Genomic DNA, 16,056 nt, shown 5'->3' with positions numbered 1-16,056 from the left:
TTCGTTTGGACTTTTTTATACATTAATTGAGTTTCTGGGCATTTAATGTGCATAATTCAAATTTGAACTACAAGCACGCACTCCAGTGCACCAAACTTGGTTGAAAAATCACATGTGTGTCCTTGGGTGAATTTCTAGGTCCCATGCAAGAAATGGAAATGAAATTCAAACATTTGGGCGTCGTGGCTTGGCCGAAAAGATTGACAAACTTGGTGTTTTAATTCCTGTAAATCCAAAACACACCTGAAAATCATGAAACTTGGCATGGTGTCATGACATGGCACCAACATGCCACGGTAAATTTTTTGGCTGAATTGGGACAAGCTTTGGTGTAAGCTTCTTGCAAACCGGAGCTTCCCTCAAGAAGGCTTGTGGTTCTAAGAGGGAACATGTCACCTCTGTGTGCAAAATTACATACGTACAATGCCTTCTCCCGCCTTGACTTTTTTACACATGCAGATTAGACCAAATAGAAGTATCGTGCTAAATTTTGGACTTATTCTCGGTTCGTTTGGCCTTTTCTATACATTAATTGAGTTTCTAGGCATTTAATGTGCTTAATTCAAATTTGAACTACAAGCACATGCTCCAGTGCACCAAAGTTGGTTGAAAAATCACATGTGTGTCCTTGGGTGAATTTCTAGGTCCCATGCAAGAAATGGGAATGAAATTCAAACATCCGAGCATCGTGGCTCTGCCGAAAAGATTGAGAAACTTGGTTTTAAATTTCTGTAAATCCAAAACACGCCTCAAAATCATGAAACTTGGCATGGTGTCATGACATGGCACCAACATGTTGTGGTAAATTTTTTGGCTGAATTGGGACAAGCTTTGGTGTAAACTTCTTACAAATTGGAGCTTCCCTCAAGATGGTTCGTGGTTCCGAGAGGGAACGTGTCTCCTCCGTGTGTGAAACAACATACGTACACTGCCTTCTGCTACCTTATTTTTTTACACAGGCAGGTTAGACCAAATAGGAGTATCATGCTAAATTTTAGAATCATTTCGGGTTTGTTTGACATTTTTTATACATTAATTGAGTTTCTGGGCATATAATGTGCATAATTCAAATTTGAACTACAAGCACATGCTCCAGTGCACCAAAGTTAGTTGAAAAATCACATGTGTGTCCTTGGGTGAATTTCTAGGTCCCATGCAAGAAACGGGAAGGAAATTAAAACATCTGGGTGTCGTGGCTCGGCCGGAAAGATTGAGAAACTTGGTTTTTTTAATTATTGTAAATCGAAAACACGCCGGAAAATCATGAAAGTCGGCATGGTGTCATGACATGGCACCAACATGTTGCGCTAAATTTTTTGGTCGAATTGGGACAAGCTTTGGTGTAAGCTTCTTGCAAACCGGAGCTTCCCTTAAGAAGGCTCATGGTTCCAAGAGGGAACGTATCACCTCCATGTGCGAAACGACATGCGTACACTGCCTTCTCCCGCCATAATTTTTTTTACACGGGCAGATTAGACCAAATAGTAGTATCATGCTAAATTTTGGAATAATTTCGGGTTCGTTTGGCCTTTTATACATTAATTGATTTTTTGGCATTTAATTCGCATAATTCAAATTTGAACTACAAGAACATGCTCTAGTGCACCAAAGTTGGTTGAAAAATCACATGTGTGTCCTTGGGTGAATTTATAGGTCCCATGCAAGAAATGGGAATGAAATTCAAACATCTGGGCATCGTGGGTCGACCGGAAAGATTGAGAAACTTGGTTTTTTAATTCCTGTAAATCCAAAACACGCCTGAAAATCATGAAACTTCGCATGGTGTCATGACATGGCACAAACATGGTGTGGTAATTTTTTTGTCCGATTTGCGAAGGCGCACACATTAACAATCAACAAAGTCATTCTGGAATGAGCGTTGTCATGTTACAAATCGGAAACACAAGTATTATTGAAACTGTGGGCATTCTACTTACCAATTATGTGCCGCCACGTGTCCCTTTTTTTATTGGCTAGGAGGTGTCGTGCGGGGTAGCTATTTGAGTACGGGAGGTGTGCGATTAGACCCCTGCGCGTGCTCATCAGGAGGAGAGCCCTTTGACCTCTACCCGCCGCTCCTCCCTCCCAACGTCTCCATTAGTGGCGCCGGAGCCCCTGTTCTACGGCGTGGCTATATGTCTCACTGAACTAAGATTTAAGAGAGAAAAATGAAAATCTAGAAAGAAAGTTTTGCACGGATCTTGATGTAAGATCCGACCGACCTGTATAGCACCAACTGTGACTTATAGCAAGCATGATGAATATAAGGACGATGACAGTGGATAATAATTGTCTTACATATTTAGGAACATAATTAAAATCCCCGCAAAAAAGGAACATAATTAAAAAAACCACATGCGGCAACGCCCGATATACACAAGGGCAAAATAAGAAGGAAGACAACGATCTAGCTCGATGATCTCTACTTTCTTGATGCGTTGCTGCAGGCCGCGGGAACTAGTCTCCATGGCGAGCGGCGATGAGCTCTTTCTTGTCCTCAAGATGTTGCTTGAGAGCATCCATGGATTCCTCCACCAGCCTTCTGCGCTCGATGCACGGCATGGCATTCTCATCCATAAGTTTCTCGACGATGACATCGGTCCTCTTCAACAAGGCAGTGGTCTCCTCCTGCTGCTCCGCACTTCCGACGATCTTTGCCCTCAGCAGGTCGTGCTCGGCCCAGAGCTTCTCATTGCTCTCATTTAGTTGTCGGATGACGCCGGTAGCCTGTTCAAAAGAGGCTTTCATGTTGTCCTGCAATCTCGCCCAGCCAGAGATCTGGTCCATCTGGCTATGGACGATCGCATGCATGTGCATGTAAGAGTCCTCGCCAGCCCACGAGACATTTTCCCAGGGCGCCGCGGCGCGGGAGGGCATCTCTGCTGCATTCACGGTGCGGTGGGACATCTCTTCTGCTTCCACGGTGCGGCCGGACCAGTCTGCTGCATCGACGGCACGGCGGGACCTCCATGTTGCTTCGGCGGCGCTGCGGGACCTATCTGCTGCTACGGCCGCGCAGTGGGACATGTCGGCTGCGTTCGGGTAGGGCAGGACATCTCTCGTGTTTCCGCTTCCATGCTCACATTTCCCTAGTGGCAATCTCTCAACCCAAAACTTACGCTGGTCATGGCTGACACAAGGGAACGATGATGAATGACTTGTTTGTTTTTGTGGATGAGGAGTTGAGGAGCAATGTGCAGTCATCTTGGAGTAGTAGTATTTATAACCAAGTACTAATACGCTCCTAAGTGGGAAACCGTTTAGGTTTTGATCGGTGTGAACAGGTTTGCAATTTGGAATGTGACGGGATGCAGGCTCAAAATTTACTGACGGTTATAAGTGCGGCACTATTCCCGAAAGGCGTAACGTGGGCACGTATGCCTTCTCGGCCGCGTACGTGGAGTTTGCACCATAGGGTGCACCGCAATAGGCAATGTCAGCACATGTCTTGTTCCAACAACCGTGCACGTTCGTTATTACCATCGCGCATGCTTTTTTTAATTAGAATGTGTGTGCCCGTCTAGCGCACACACGTTGATCTATCTAATTGTTTCAATTTGTTGTGGCTAATCGCAAACAGTTCGTCCGTGTGAAGTGTATGCCATCAATCGCAGACACTTTGATCTGGCTGATCCGTTTCTGTTTTGTTGCCTAATCACAAACAGTTAATCCTTCTGAAGCGTATGCCCTCAATCGCACACACCTTTATCTAGCTGCCCGTTTCTATTATTCCTCCTCATCACAAACAGGTCATCCGAGTGAACCGTATGCTGTATATCGCACATGCTTTCATCTGGCTGATACGTCTCCAACGTCTATAATTTTTCATTGTTCCATGCTATATTATATTCTGTTTTGGACATTATTGGGTTTTATTATACACTTTTATATTATTTTTGGGACTAACCTATTAACCGGAGGCCCAGCCCAAAATTGTTGTTTTTTGCCTATTTCAGAGTTTCACAGAAAAAGACTATCAAACGGAGTCCAAATGGAATGAAACCTTGGGGTACGTGATTTTTGGAACGAACGTGATCCAGAGGACTTGGACCCTACGTCAAGAAAGCAACCAGGAAGGCATAAGGTAGGGGGCGCCTACCCCCCAGGCGTGCCCTCCACCCTCGTGGGGCCCATGTTGCTCCACCGACATACTTCTTCCTCCTATATATACCTACGTAGCCCCAAACTACCAGACACGGAGACAAAACCCTAATTCCACCGCAGCAACCTTCTATACCCGTGAGATCCCATCTTGGGGCCTTTTTCGGAGCTCCACCGAAGGGGGCATCGATCACGAAGGGCTTCTACATCAACACCATAGCCTCTCCGATGATGTGTGAGTAGTTTACCTCAGACCTTCGGGTCCATAGTTATTAGATAGATGGCTTCTTCTCTCTTTTTGGATCTCAATACAATGTTCTGCCCCTCTCCTGTGGAGATCTATTCGATGTAATCATCTTTTGCGGTGTGTTTGTTGAGATTGATGAATTGTGGGTTTATGATCAAGTTTATCTATGAACAATATTTGAATCTTCTTTGAATTCTTTTATGTATGATTGGTTATCTTTGCAAGCCTCTTCGAATTATCAGTTTGGTTTGGCTACTAGATTGATCTTTCTTGCAATGGGAGAAGTGCTTACCTTTGGGTTCAATCTTGCGGTGTCCTTTCCTAGTGATAGTAGGGGCAACAAGGCACGTATTGTATTGTTGCCATCGAGGATAACAAGATGGGGTTTATATCATATTGCATGAGTTTATCCCTCTACATCATGTCATCTTTCTTAAAGCGTTACTCTATTCTTTTGAACTTAATACTCTAGATGCATGCTAGATAGCGGTCGATGTGTGGAGTAATAGTAGTAGATGCAGGCAGGAGTCGGTCTACTTGTCTCGGATGTGATGCCTATATACATGACCATACCTATATATTCTCATAACTATGCCCAATTCTGTCAATTACTCAACAGTAATTTGTTCACCCACCGTAATACTTATGCTCTCGAGAGAAGCCACTAGTGAAACCTATGGCCCCCGGGGTCTATATTCTATCCTATTAATCTTCCATCAACAAGCTATTTCTTGCACCGTTTTTATTTTGCTTTATTTACTTTGCATCTCTATCATAAAAATACCAAAAATATTATCTTATCATATCTATCAGATCTCACTTTCGTAAGTGACCGTGAAGGGATTGACAACACCTTTATTGCGTTGGTTGCGAGGATTTTATTTGTTTGTGTAGGTGCGAGGGACTCGTGCGTGGCCACCTACTGGATTGATACCTTGGTTCTCAAAAACTGAGGGAAATACTTACGCTACTTTGTTGCATCACCCTTTCCCCTTCAAGGGAAAAACCAACGCAGCGCTCAAGAGGTAGCAAGAAGGATTTCTGGTGCCGTTGTTGGGGAGTCTATGCAAAAGTCAACATATCAAGTACCCATTGAGGGAGTCCTAGATTAGGGGGTCTCCGGACAGCCGGACTATCTCCATTGGCCGGACTATTAGACTATGAAGATACAAGATTGAAGACTTCGTCTCGTGTCCGGATGGGACTCTACTTGGCGTGGAAGGCAAGCTAGGAAATACGTATATGGATATCTCCTCCTTTGTAACCGACCTTGTGTAACCCTAACCCTCTCCGGTGTCTATATAAACCGAAGGGTTTTAGTCCGTAGGACAACAATCACAACATACAATCATACCATAGGCTAGCTTCTAGGGTTTAGCCTCTCTGATCTCGTGGTAGATCTACTCTTGTACTACCCATATCATCAATATTAATCAAGCAGGACGTAGGGTTTTACCTCCATCAAGAGGGCGTGAACCTGGGTAAAACATCGTGTCCCCTGCCTCCTGTTACCATCCGGCCTAGATGCACAGTTCGGGACCCCCTACCCGAGATCCGCCGGTTTTGACACCAACATTGGTGCTTTCATTGAGAGTTCCTCTGTGTCGTCGCCATTAGGCTTGATGGCTCCTACTATCATCGATAGCGATGCGGTCCAGGGTGAGACTTTTCTCCCCGGACAGATCTTCGTATTCGGTGGCTTTGCACTGCAGGCTAATTCGCTTGGCCATCTGGGGCAGATTGAAAGCTACGCCCCTGGACATCAGGTCAGATTTGGAAGTTTGAACTACACGACCGACATCCGCGGAGACTTGATCTTCGACGGATTCAAGCCACAGCCGGGCGTGCCGCACTATCGCGATGGGTATGACCTAGATCTGCCACCGAACAGTACCCCAGAGGCTGCGCCCGTATCAGCTCCGACCCTTAGCTCGGAGCCAACTGCGCCAGTCGAGGATGGGTGGTTAGCACCACCTAAGGGGCTGCAGTCTCAACGGCGATCGAGCCGAACACCAGCCTAACCCTCTGCGCAACCCGTGACTCCAAGGTGCCGGACTCTTTTCCGGACTTCGAACCATCCGCGCCCCTGCCAATCGAATCCGATTGGGCGCCGATCATGGAATTCACCGCCGCGGATATCTTTTAGCACTCGCCCTTCGGCGACATTCTGAATTCACTAAGGTCTCTCTCTTTGTCAGGAGAGCCCTGGCCGGATTATGGCCAACAGGATTGGGATGCGGACGACGAAGAAATTCGACGCCCACCCACCACCCACTTCGTAGCCACTGTCGATGATTTAACCAACATGCTCGACTTCGACTCCGAAGACATCGACGGTATAGACGACGATGTAGGAGACGAACATGAACCAGCACCTATAGGGCACTGGAAAGCCACCTCATCATATGACAGATACATGGTGGATACACCCAAAGAAGGCAATGGCGACGGGATAGCGGAGGATGACCCCTCCAAGAAGCAACCCAAATGCCAACGTTAGCGGCGCCGCTCTAAGTCCCGCCAAAGCAGAAGTGGTGATACTGGCACAGGAGATAATAACACTCCAGATAGTGCCGAAGAAAACAACAAACCCCTCCAGCAAGATTTTGAGCAGGAGGATGGAGGAGCCAGCTCTCCTGAGAGAGCGGCAGACGGAGAGGAGGAGGATGACAATCACATGCCCCCCTCCGAAGACGAGGCAAGCCTCGGCGACGATGAATTCACCGTACCAGAGGATCCCGTCGAACAAGAGCGCTTCAAGCGCTGGCTTATGGCCACGGCAAATAGCCTAAAGAAAAAGCAGCAGCAACTTCAAGCTGATCAAGATCTGCTAGCTGACAAATGGACTGAAGTCCTCGCAGCCGAGGAATATAAACTCGAGCGCCCCTCCAAGAGTTACCCAAGGTGCAAGTTACTACCCCGACTGGAGGAAGAAGCGTATGATACGGCTGATCGGCCACCTCGTGGCTGCGATAGAGAGGCATTCCAGCCAAAAGCTCAGCCTCCACCCCAATGCCATTGAAATAAAAAGGCATGGGGAGATACGCCAGACCTGCGAGACATATTGGAGGACAAGGCAAAGCATTCAAGATCGATCTACGGATCATGAGGGTGCACCACTCTGCGAGACGACAAACGTCACACCGGATACAGTAAAAGCAAATCTGGCTGGGCCGAACACAGCGGGCAAGACCCATTCGAGCTGCGTCACGATATAGCCCAATACAGAGGCGCCGCACACCCCTTATGCTTCACAGACGAAGTAATGGAACATCAATTCCCAGAAGGTTTCAAACCTGTAAATATTGAATCATACGACGACACAACAGATCCCGCAATATGGATTGAGGACTTCCTCCTCCACATCGACATGGCCCGCGGCGATGACTTACAGGCCATCAAATACCTCCCACTAAAGCTCAAAGGACCAGCGTGGCATTGGCTTAACAGCTTGCCAGCGGACTCCATTAGCTGTTGGGCAGATCTGGAAGCCGCATTCCTCGACAACTTTCAGGGCCCTTATGTGCGACCACTAGACGCCGATGATTTGAGCCACATAATTCAGCATCCAAAAGAGTTGGCCAGGCAATTCTGGACTCGGTTCCTTACAAAGAAAAATCAAATCGTCGACTATCCGGATGCGGAGGCCTTTGCGGCTTTCAAGCACAACATCCGAGATGAGTGGCTAGCCCAGCACCTTGGTCAGGAAAAGCCGAAATCTATGGCAGCTCTCACGACGCTCATGACCCGCTTTTGTTCGGGAGAAGACAGCTGGCTGGCTCACAGTAATAACATATCAAAGAACCATGGTACCTCAGATACCAAGGACGGCAATAGCAGGTCATGTCGCAACAAGCATAAGCGCCGCATTAACAGCGAAAATACTGAGGATACGGCAGTCAATGCCGGATTCAAAGGCTCTAAACCCGGTTAGCGGAAAAGGCCATTCAAACAAAGTATGTCGGGTCCATCCAGCTTGGACCGTATACTCGATCGCTCGTGTCAAATACACGGCACCCCAGACAAGCCAGCCAATCACACCAACATGGATTGTTGGGTGTTCAAGCAGGCCGGCAAGTTAATTGCCGAAAACAAGGACAAGGGGCCGCATAGCGATGACGAGGAGGAGCCCCGGCAGCCGCACACTGGAGGACAGAAGAGGTTTCCCCCGCAAGTGCGGACAGTGAACATGATATACGCAACCCACATCCCCAAGAGGGAGCGGAAGCGTGCGCTCAGGGACGTATATGCGTTGGAGCCAGTCGCCCCAAAGATCAACCCTTGGCCCTCCTGTCCGATCACCTTCGACCGCAGGGACCACCCCACTAGTATCCATCATGGCGGATTCACCGCACTGGTCCTAGACCCAATCATCGACGGATTTCACCTCACTCGAGTCCTTATGGACGGCGGCAGCAGCCTGAACCTGCTTTATCAGGACACGATGCGCAAAATGGGTATAGACCCCTCAAGGATCAAACCCACAAAAAAGACCTTTAAGGGCATCATTCCAGGTGTAGAGGCCCATTGCACAGGCTCAATTACACTGGAAGTGGTCTTCGGATCCCCGGATAACTTCCGAAGCGAAGAGTTAATCTTCGATATAGTCCCGTTCCGCAGTGGTTATCACGCGCTGCTGGGGCGAACCGCATTTGCTAGATTCAATGCGGTACCGCATTATGCATACCTCAAGCTCAAGATGCCAGGACCTCGTGGAGTTATTACAGTCAATGGAAACACAGAGCGCTCTCTCCGAACAGAGGAGCACACCGCAGCCCTCGCAGCAGAAACGCAAAGCAGCCTCTCAAGGCAATCAACCAGTTCGGTGCTTCATAGCCCGGACACCTTCAAGCGCGCTCGGGGCAATCGGCAAATAGACCGCCTGGCGCGATCTGAGCTCGCGTAGCAATACGGCGGCCACCCCAATCCCAGCCCAGCAGCGAAACTCGTGCCACGCGTACATAATTACACATTAAAAATACCATGGGCACAGGTGGGGAAGGAGGCACAACTGCGGCACGCCCCAATACGCGGCTTAAACCGCACTAGGGGCTTCCCGTTCGGTTATTTTTCTTTTTTCTTTCAGGACCTTAATCTCTGGAAACACTGTCCGGCAGCACTATTGCCGAACACATGATGCAGCAACCAAGGAGGCAGACAGCTACGTCATACCACGGAATTCCCAGTTTGATTACGGTAACGAGCGAAATATTCGATTTCATATCATTCCTCAGCTTGCCCTTGGAAGGGACAGAGTCCTACTCTTTGCTTATCGCACTATCTGTATCACTCTGCTTTAACACAATTTTTTAATAAACAATGCATGACATTACGACTATTATTGCATTCTTGTTATATATATATATATATATATATATATATGTGTGTGTGTGTGTGTGTGTGTGTGTGTTCATTAATGACGCCTTGCAACCGTACACCTTGGTACGGCTAATACACCAGGGGCTTACGTACCTCACAATACAGTGTGAAAATTCCGAACACTTTCACAAGTGCGGCACCCCGAACTTATAGCATTATATGCATTAGCTCCGGATCATGTCTTTGGTCAAATGTTGGGTTTGCCCGGCTCCTATGTTTTGGTACCTTACGTTCCGCTCTATCGTCTAAGGTAGCGCTAGGAGAACTACTGCGATTGTGCCCCACTTCTGCCGGGCTTAGCACCTCAGCAGAGAAAGCTAAAACTGACTGTCATGATAAGGCGAGAGACTGGTCGCTGTTCGGCGAGGTTTTTCGAGTCCCTAAAGACTTATGCCGCTTAGGGCGAGGGGCCAGCCCTGTCCGGCTTACAGGCGTGTATCACGCCGCGAATTCGGCCTTCCGAATATCAGGGGCTTCGCCAAAATTTAAAATTATAGAATTCTATGGCTAACTGAGAGTGATAAAGCATTAGTAGTCTGGTTGCCTTGTTCGTTGTGCTGAGCACCTCCCTCGAAGGACCCAAATATGGGAACAAGAGTGCTCATGTTTATCCTGAACACCCCAGCACTCGTGGCATGGGGGTAGAGGCCGAGGACTGGGCATCTCTCAGATTGGATAAACGGCCAAACAGAAGGTAATATTTTAAATTCAAACAAGCATTGCATAGCGCATATGAAACAAGTTTTCATAAATACAGGATAAAACTAGCAAGCCTCATTCAAATATTACATCTTTTGAACACTCATCCGCGATAAGACGGGCACCCGGTAGAACACTGTCGTAGTACATCTCGGGGTGGCGGTGCTCCTTGCCCTCCGGCGGCCCCACCTTGATCAGCTTCACGGCGTCTAGCTTGACCCACTGCAATTTCACACGGGCGAAAGCCCGGCGTGCACCTTCAATGCAGACAGATTGCTTGACGACCTCCAGCCGCGGGCAGGCATCCACAAGCCGCCTCACCAGGCCGAAGAAGCTGTTCGGAAGGGCGTCGCCTGGCCACAGCTAGACTATAAAGCTCTTCATGGCCTGATCGGCCGCCTTATGTAGCTCAATCATCTGCTTCAGCTGGTCGCTCATTGGCACTGGATGTTCGGCCTTAGCATACTGAGACCAGAACAGCTTCTCCGTCGAGCTTCCGTCCTCGGCCTGGTAAAATTGTGCGGCATCGGACACTCTGCGGGGCAAATCTGCGAATGCTCCTGAAGAGCTCTGGATCTTGGTAAGTAATCGGTAATTTACTTTTACATGCTTGCTTTGCATATAGAAAGCCTTACCCGCCGCTATCTTCTTCATCGCGTCGATCTCTTGGAGGGCCTTTTGGGCTTCGGCCTTGGCACTTTTTACACTCTCGAGGGCCGCGGCAAGCTCAGACTCCCGTGTCTTGGAGTCAAGCTCCAATGCCTCGTGCTTCGCCACAAGAGCCTGGAGCTCTTGCTGCACCTCGCCCCCCCGAGCCTCGTGCTTCTCTTGCTCGGTGCGCTCCTTGGCCGCTGTATCTTCGGCCTTGGTTAGCGCTTGCTTCAGGGTCGCCACCTCGGTCGTGGCCCCTGGCAAACATACGATGATCCTGTCATTTTGCAATCGCGTCCTCTTTTATATATATACATAAGACAGGGTATTACTTACCTTTGTTCTCCTCGAGCTGCCTCTTGGCAAGGCCGAGCACTTTCCTGGACCCCTCAAGGTCCTGCTTCAGTACGGCGACCTCCGCAGTTAGTGCGGCGGACACCAGCAGCGAAGCCTGCATATGCATATTTACATACTTATATTAGACTCCTGCGATATTATTTGATCCTCTGTTCGGCTTTTCTTTGTGAACACCGAACAAAGCATCAGGGGCTACTGTCTATGCTGTAATATTTCTACTACATTTTAAAACACTTACCTCGAAGCCTGTTAGAAGGATAACACAGGCTTTAGTCAATCCGCTCTTGGCAGACTGAACCTTCTGGATCACCGCACTCGTGATAGTGTGGTGCTCCTTGTCGATGGAAGCGCTGCAAAGCGCTTCCAGCAGATTGTCCGGCGCCTCTGGATGGATAGAGGTCACCAGCACAGGCGTCTTTCCCCTCTTAGAAGGAGACCGTCTGCCCGAGCCTGGAACCGCTGGAGGTTCTGGCGCGGTGTTCGGCTGAGGGCCGAACTCGGAGCTCTCAGGGGCCCCGTCCCCTTGGCTCCCGGAGTCCGGAAGGTCGCCTTGAGGCGCCTCCGAGACTGTCTCCCCTCGATCCGGTGCCTCTTGAGACAACACCTCGGTGTCGTCGGCAGGATGAGGGGAGGTGTCGGTTGGGACTAGATCACTATCCATGTCCGACAAGCCCAAGGAGCCGTCCGATGATACATCGATACTGGCTCGTGGCGGCCTGCATAATTGCGTTTGGCGTTAGGGAAAGCAGTGCGACAAAGGAATCCTAGAAGTTACTCTGGTATCTGAATACTTACGATCTCCCCGGGGGCTTGACCCTGGGCAACCACTCGTCTTCGCCTTCGTCGGCGGCAGTGGAACTGTTCGGAAGGAGAGTCCTTCCCTTCTTGGACCCTCCGGCCTCCCCAGTTGGGGCAGCCTTCCTTTTCTTGTCTCCCCCAGTCGGTGGGGGAGCATCTTCTTCTTCCTCTTCCTCGTCTTCAGGGTAAGACTGCGCCCCAGAGTCATCGGATGGTGAGTCTGACGATGCCTGGCGTCGGGAACTCTTTCGTGTTCCCTTGGCCTTCTTGGTCTTCTCCGGCACCGTATAAGGGGCCGGAGTCAACATCTTCGCCAGAAGAGCGTCTGCGGGGCCTTCGGGCAAAGGAGCCGGACAGTCGATCTGCCCGGCGATCTTCTGCCAGTCCTGTCAAAGGTACGGGAGTTTAGATCCCACATAAGAGTCAATGCATATAAAAAAATAAGTATCCTGTGAAAGGTAAAGCATCTTATCGCACTGGCTTGGCGATTCGTGCTGAATTCATGATCCTGAGTAATAGGGGGAACCTCGGCACTTTTGAACAGCACCCTCCAGGCGTCTTCATGAGTCGTGTCGAAGAGCCTGTTCAGAGTTCGGTGTTGCGCCGGATTGAACTCCCACAAGTTGAACTCCCGTTGTTGGCACGGGAGTATCCGGCGGATGAGCATAACTTGGACTATGTTGACAAGCTTGAGCTTCTTGTCCACCATGTTTTGAATACATGTTTGGAGTCCGGTCAGCTCTTTCGAACTACCCCAGGACAGGCCCTTCTCTTTCCAGGAGGTGAGCCGCGTGGGGATGCCAGATAGGAACTCGGGGGCCACTGCCCATGCAACGTCGCGCGGCTCGGTGATATAGAACCACCCCGATTGCCACCCCTTTATGGTTTCCAAAAAGGAGCCCTCGAGCCATGTTACGTTGGGCATCTTGCCCACCATGGCGCCTCCGCACTCCGCCTGGCGGCCGCCCACCACCTTCGACTTGTCATTGAAGGTCTTCAGCCATAAGCCAAAGTGGGGCTTGATGCGGAGGAAGGCCTCGCACACGACGATAAACGCCAAGATGTTGAGGATGAAGTTCGGGGCCAGATCGTGGAAATCCAGGCCGTAATAGAACATGATCCCCCGGACGAAGGGATGGAGATGGAATCCCAGTCCGCAGAGGAAATGGGTGAGGAATACTACCCTCTCATGGGGCCTGGGGGTGGGGATGAGCTGCCCTTCATCTGGGAGCCGGTGCGCGATGTCTTTGGGCAGGTATCCGGCTCTCCTTAGTTTCTTGATGTCTCCCTCCGTGACGGAGGAGACCATCCACCTGCCTCCCGCTCCGGACATGATTGGAGAAGGTCGAGGTGGGAAGTGCAGACTTGGGCGCTAGAGCTTGAGTGTGCGAAAACGGATGGGTAAGGGAGGAAGAAGGTGTGCATAGAAAGGTGAATCCTTATCCCTTTATATGGGCGGACGAAACTAAGCGTCCCCACTTGCCTGGTAAAACTCGCTTATCCCCTAAGCGCTACAATTGATGGCGGTTGGGTTACCCACGCCCGTATTGATGAGAATCCCGTAATAAGGGGACACGATCTCTACTTTGACAAGACGTGTCGAAAAACTGCCTCGCGTTACGTGCGGGGCTGGTTAAAAGAAACGGTTCGAATAATCACCAGGCCATGACGTAACCTCATGCTGCCAAAACAAGCCAGCAAATTAGATCTGCGAAAATATTATTCTCTCTGTGGTGGAATGTGGAACTTATTTTGCAGGGTCGAACACTATCCTCGTATTCAAATTCTTTTGTGATATATTCGGAGAAGGAACCCGCCTTGCAATGCCGAAGACAATACTGCGCGCCGGACTCATCGTCATTGAAGCCTGGTTCAGGGGCTACTGAGGGAGTCCTGGATTAGGGGGTCTCCGGACAGCCGGACTATCTCCATTGGCCGGACTGTTAGACTATGAAGATACAAGATTGAAGACTTCGTCTCGTGTCCGGATGGGACTCTACTTGGCGTGGAAGGCAAGCTAGGCAATACGTATATGGATATCTCCTCCTTTGTAACCGACCTTGTGTAACCCTAACCCTCTCCGGTGTCTATATAAACCGAAGGGTTTTAGTCCGTAGGACAACAATCACAACATACAATTATACCATACGCTAGCATCTAGGGTTTAGCCTCTCTGATCTCGTGGTAGATCTACTCTTGTACTACCCATATCATCAATATTAATGAAGCATCGTGTCCATATCTCGTGGTAGATCTACTCTTGTACTACCCATATCTCGTGGTTTTACCTCCATTAAGAGGGCCCGAACCTGGGTAAAACATCGTGTCCCCTGCCTCCTGTTACCATCCGGCCTAGACGCATAGTTCGGGACCCCCTACCCGAGATCCGCCAGTTTTGACACCGACACCCATCACAAACCCTTATCTGCTGCATTACATTATTTGCCATTTGCCTCTCGTTTTCCTCTCCCCCACTTCACCCTTGCCGTTTTATTTGCCCTGTCTCTCCGTCCTCCTTCTCTTTCCCTATTTGCCTCTTCTTTTGTTTGCCTTCTTCCCATATGTATCCTTGTTTGTGTTTCCATGTGCCTTCTATTTGCTTGCATCTTTGCTTGCTAAAAATCTATTGATATGGATCCACTTAAAGTGTTCTACTTAGCTCATCTTCGATCCTTATGCGCTCGTGCTGATACCCCAACTAGCCTAGTTGATGGGAAATCTTTAGATGAGCATGCTCATTTTGTGCGTCACCGTTTGTCTGAAAAAGGGAGACTCTTATGGAATCAAATAAACAGATTACTGTGTTATGCTTGGAATCTTTGTGAAATTTGTGATTTTACTTGTTGCTCTAAGAACCCTAAAAAATAACTCCCCTACCTATGTGAGTTTAGTGATATTGAAATCTTATCTTCTTATGTAAAGGGTGTTTATAGTTACTACGATATAGAAAGAAATGAAGAATTTGTTGCTTTTAAGGGTGCTTATGAAGTTGCTTCTTTGATTGAAAAATATGATATTACTCTCTACGAATTTGAAAATTTTGACATACATAAATATTGCTATGAAAACTATGCTCATAATGTCTATGTCAAAGAATTTATTGAAAGAATGACCGTTGCTTTGGAAGAAAATAATGATATGCATGAATCTACAGATAATTATGATTTTGATGATTTGATTGAAATATCCCTTGATGAACATGATGCTTGATATTCTTGTGGCCATGATGCCAATATTTATGAAGATGAATTTGGTATAGTTCCTTATGTTAAACATGAGATCGTTGCTATTGCACCCATATTTAATAGTTCCTTCGTTGAAAAGCATGATTGCAATGATGTTATTATAAATTCTCTTAATGTTAATTGTGTTAATGATATGCAAAACCCTAAGCTTGGGGATGCTAGTTTTGCTATGACTACTATTTGTTGCGGTGATCATGATTGGGGTGATTCTTCTTTTGATCTTGAAAATTTATTTAAGCCCCATGATGAATATGAGATTGATAATAGTGTTTGCAATATTATCGAAAGTGGGTTTGGAATAGTGTCAACTTTAGATCCCACATATTTGGAGAATGTTCAATCTTATGAAGTTTTTGATAAAAGTGGGTTTGGAGAGGTTATGACTTTAGTTAATGTTAATCCCAGTATTTTGGAAGAGTGTCAACTTTGCATACATGTGGATCTTATTAAGAATATGTTTTGTGATAGCTATATTGTTGAATTTTCTTATGATCCTACATGTAATTATTATGAGAGAGGAAAATATGGTTGTAGAAATTTTCATGTTACTAGATTACCTCTCATTATGTTGAGATTGCT

The sequence above is a fragment of the Triticum aestivum genome, chromosome 2A (assembly GCF_018294505.1).
Source record: "Triticum aestivum cultivar Chinese Spring chromosome 2A, IWGSC CS RefSeq v2.1, whole genome shotgun sequence".
Lineage (NCBI taxonomy): Eukaryota > Viridiplantae > Streptophyta > Magnoliopsida > Poales > Poaceae > Triticum > Triticum aestivum.
This window is presented reverse-complemented; position numbering follows the sequence as displayed.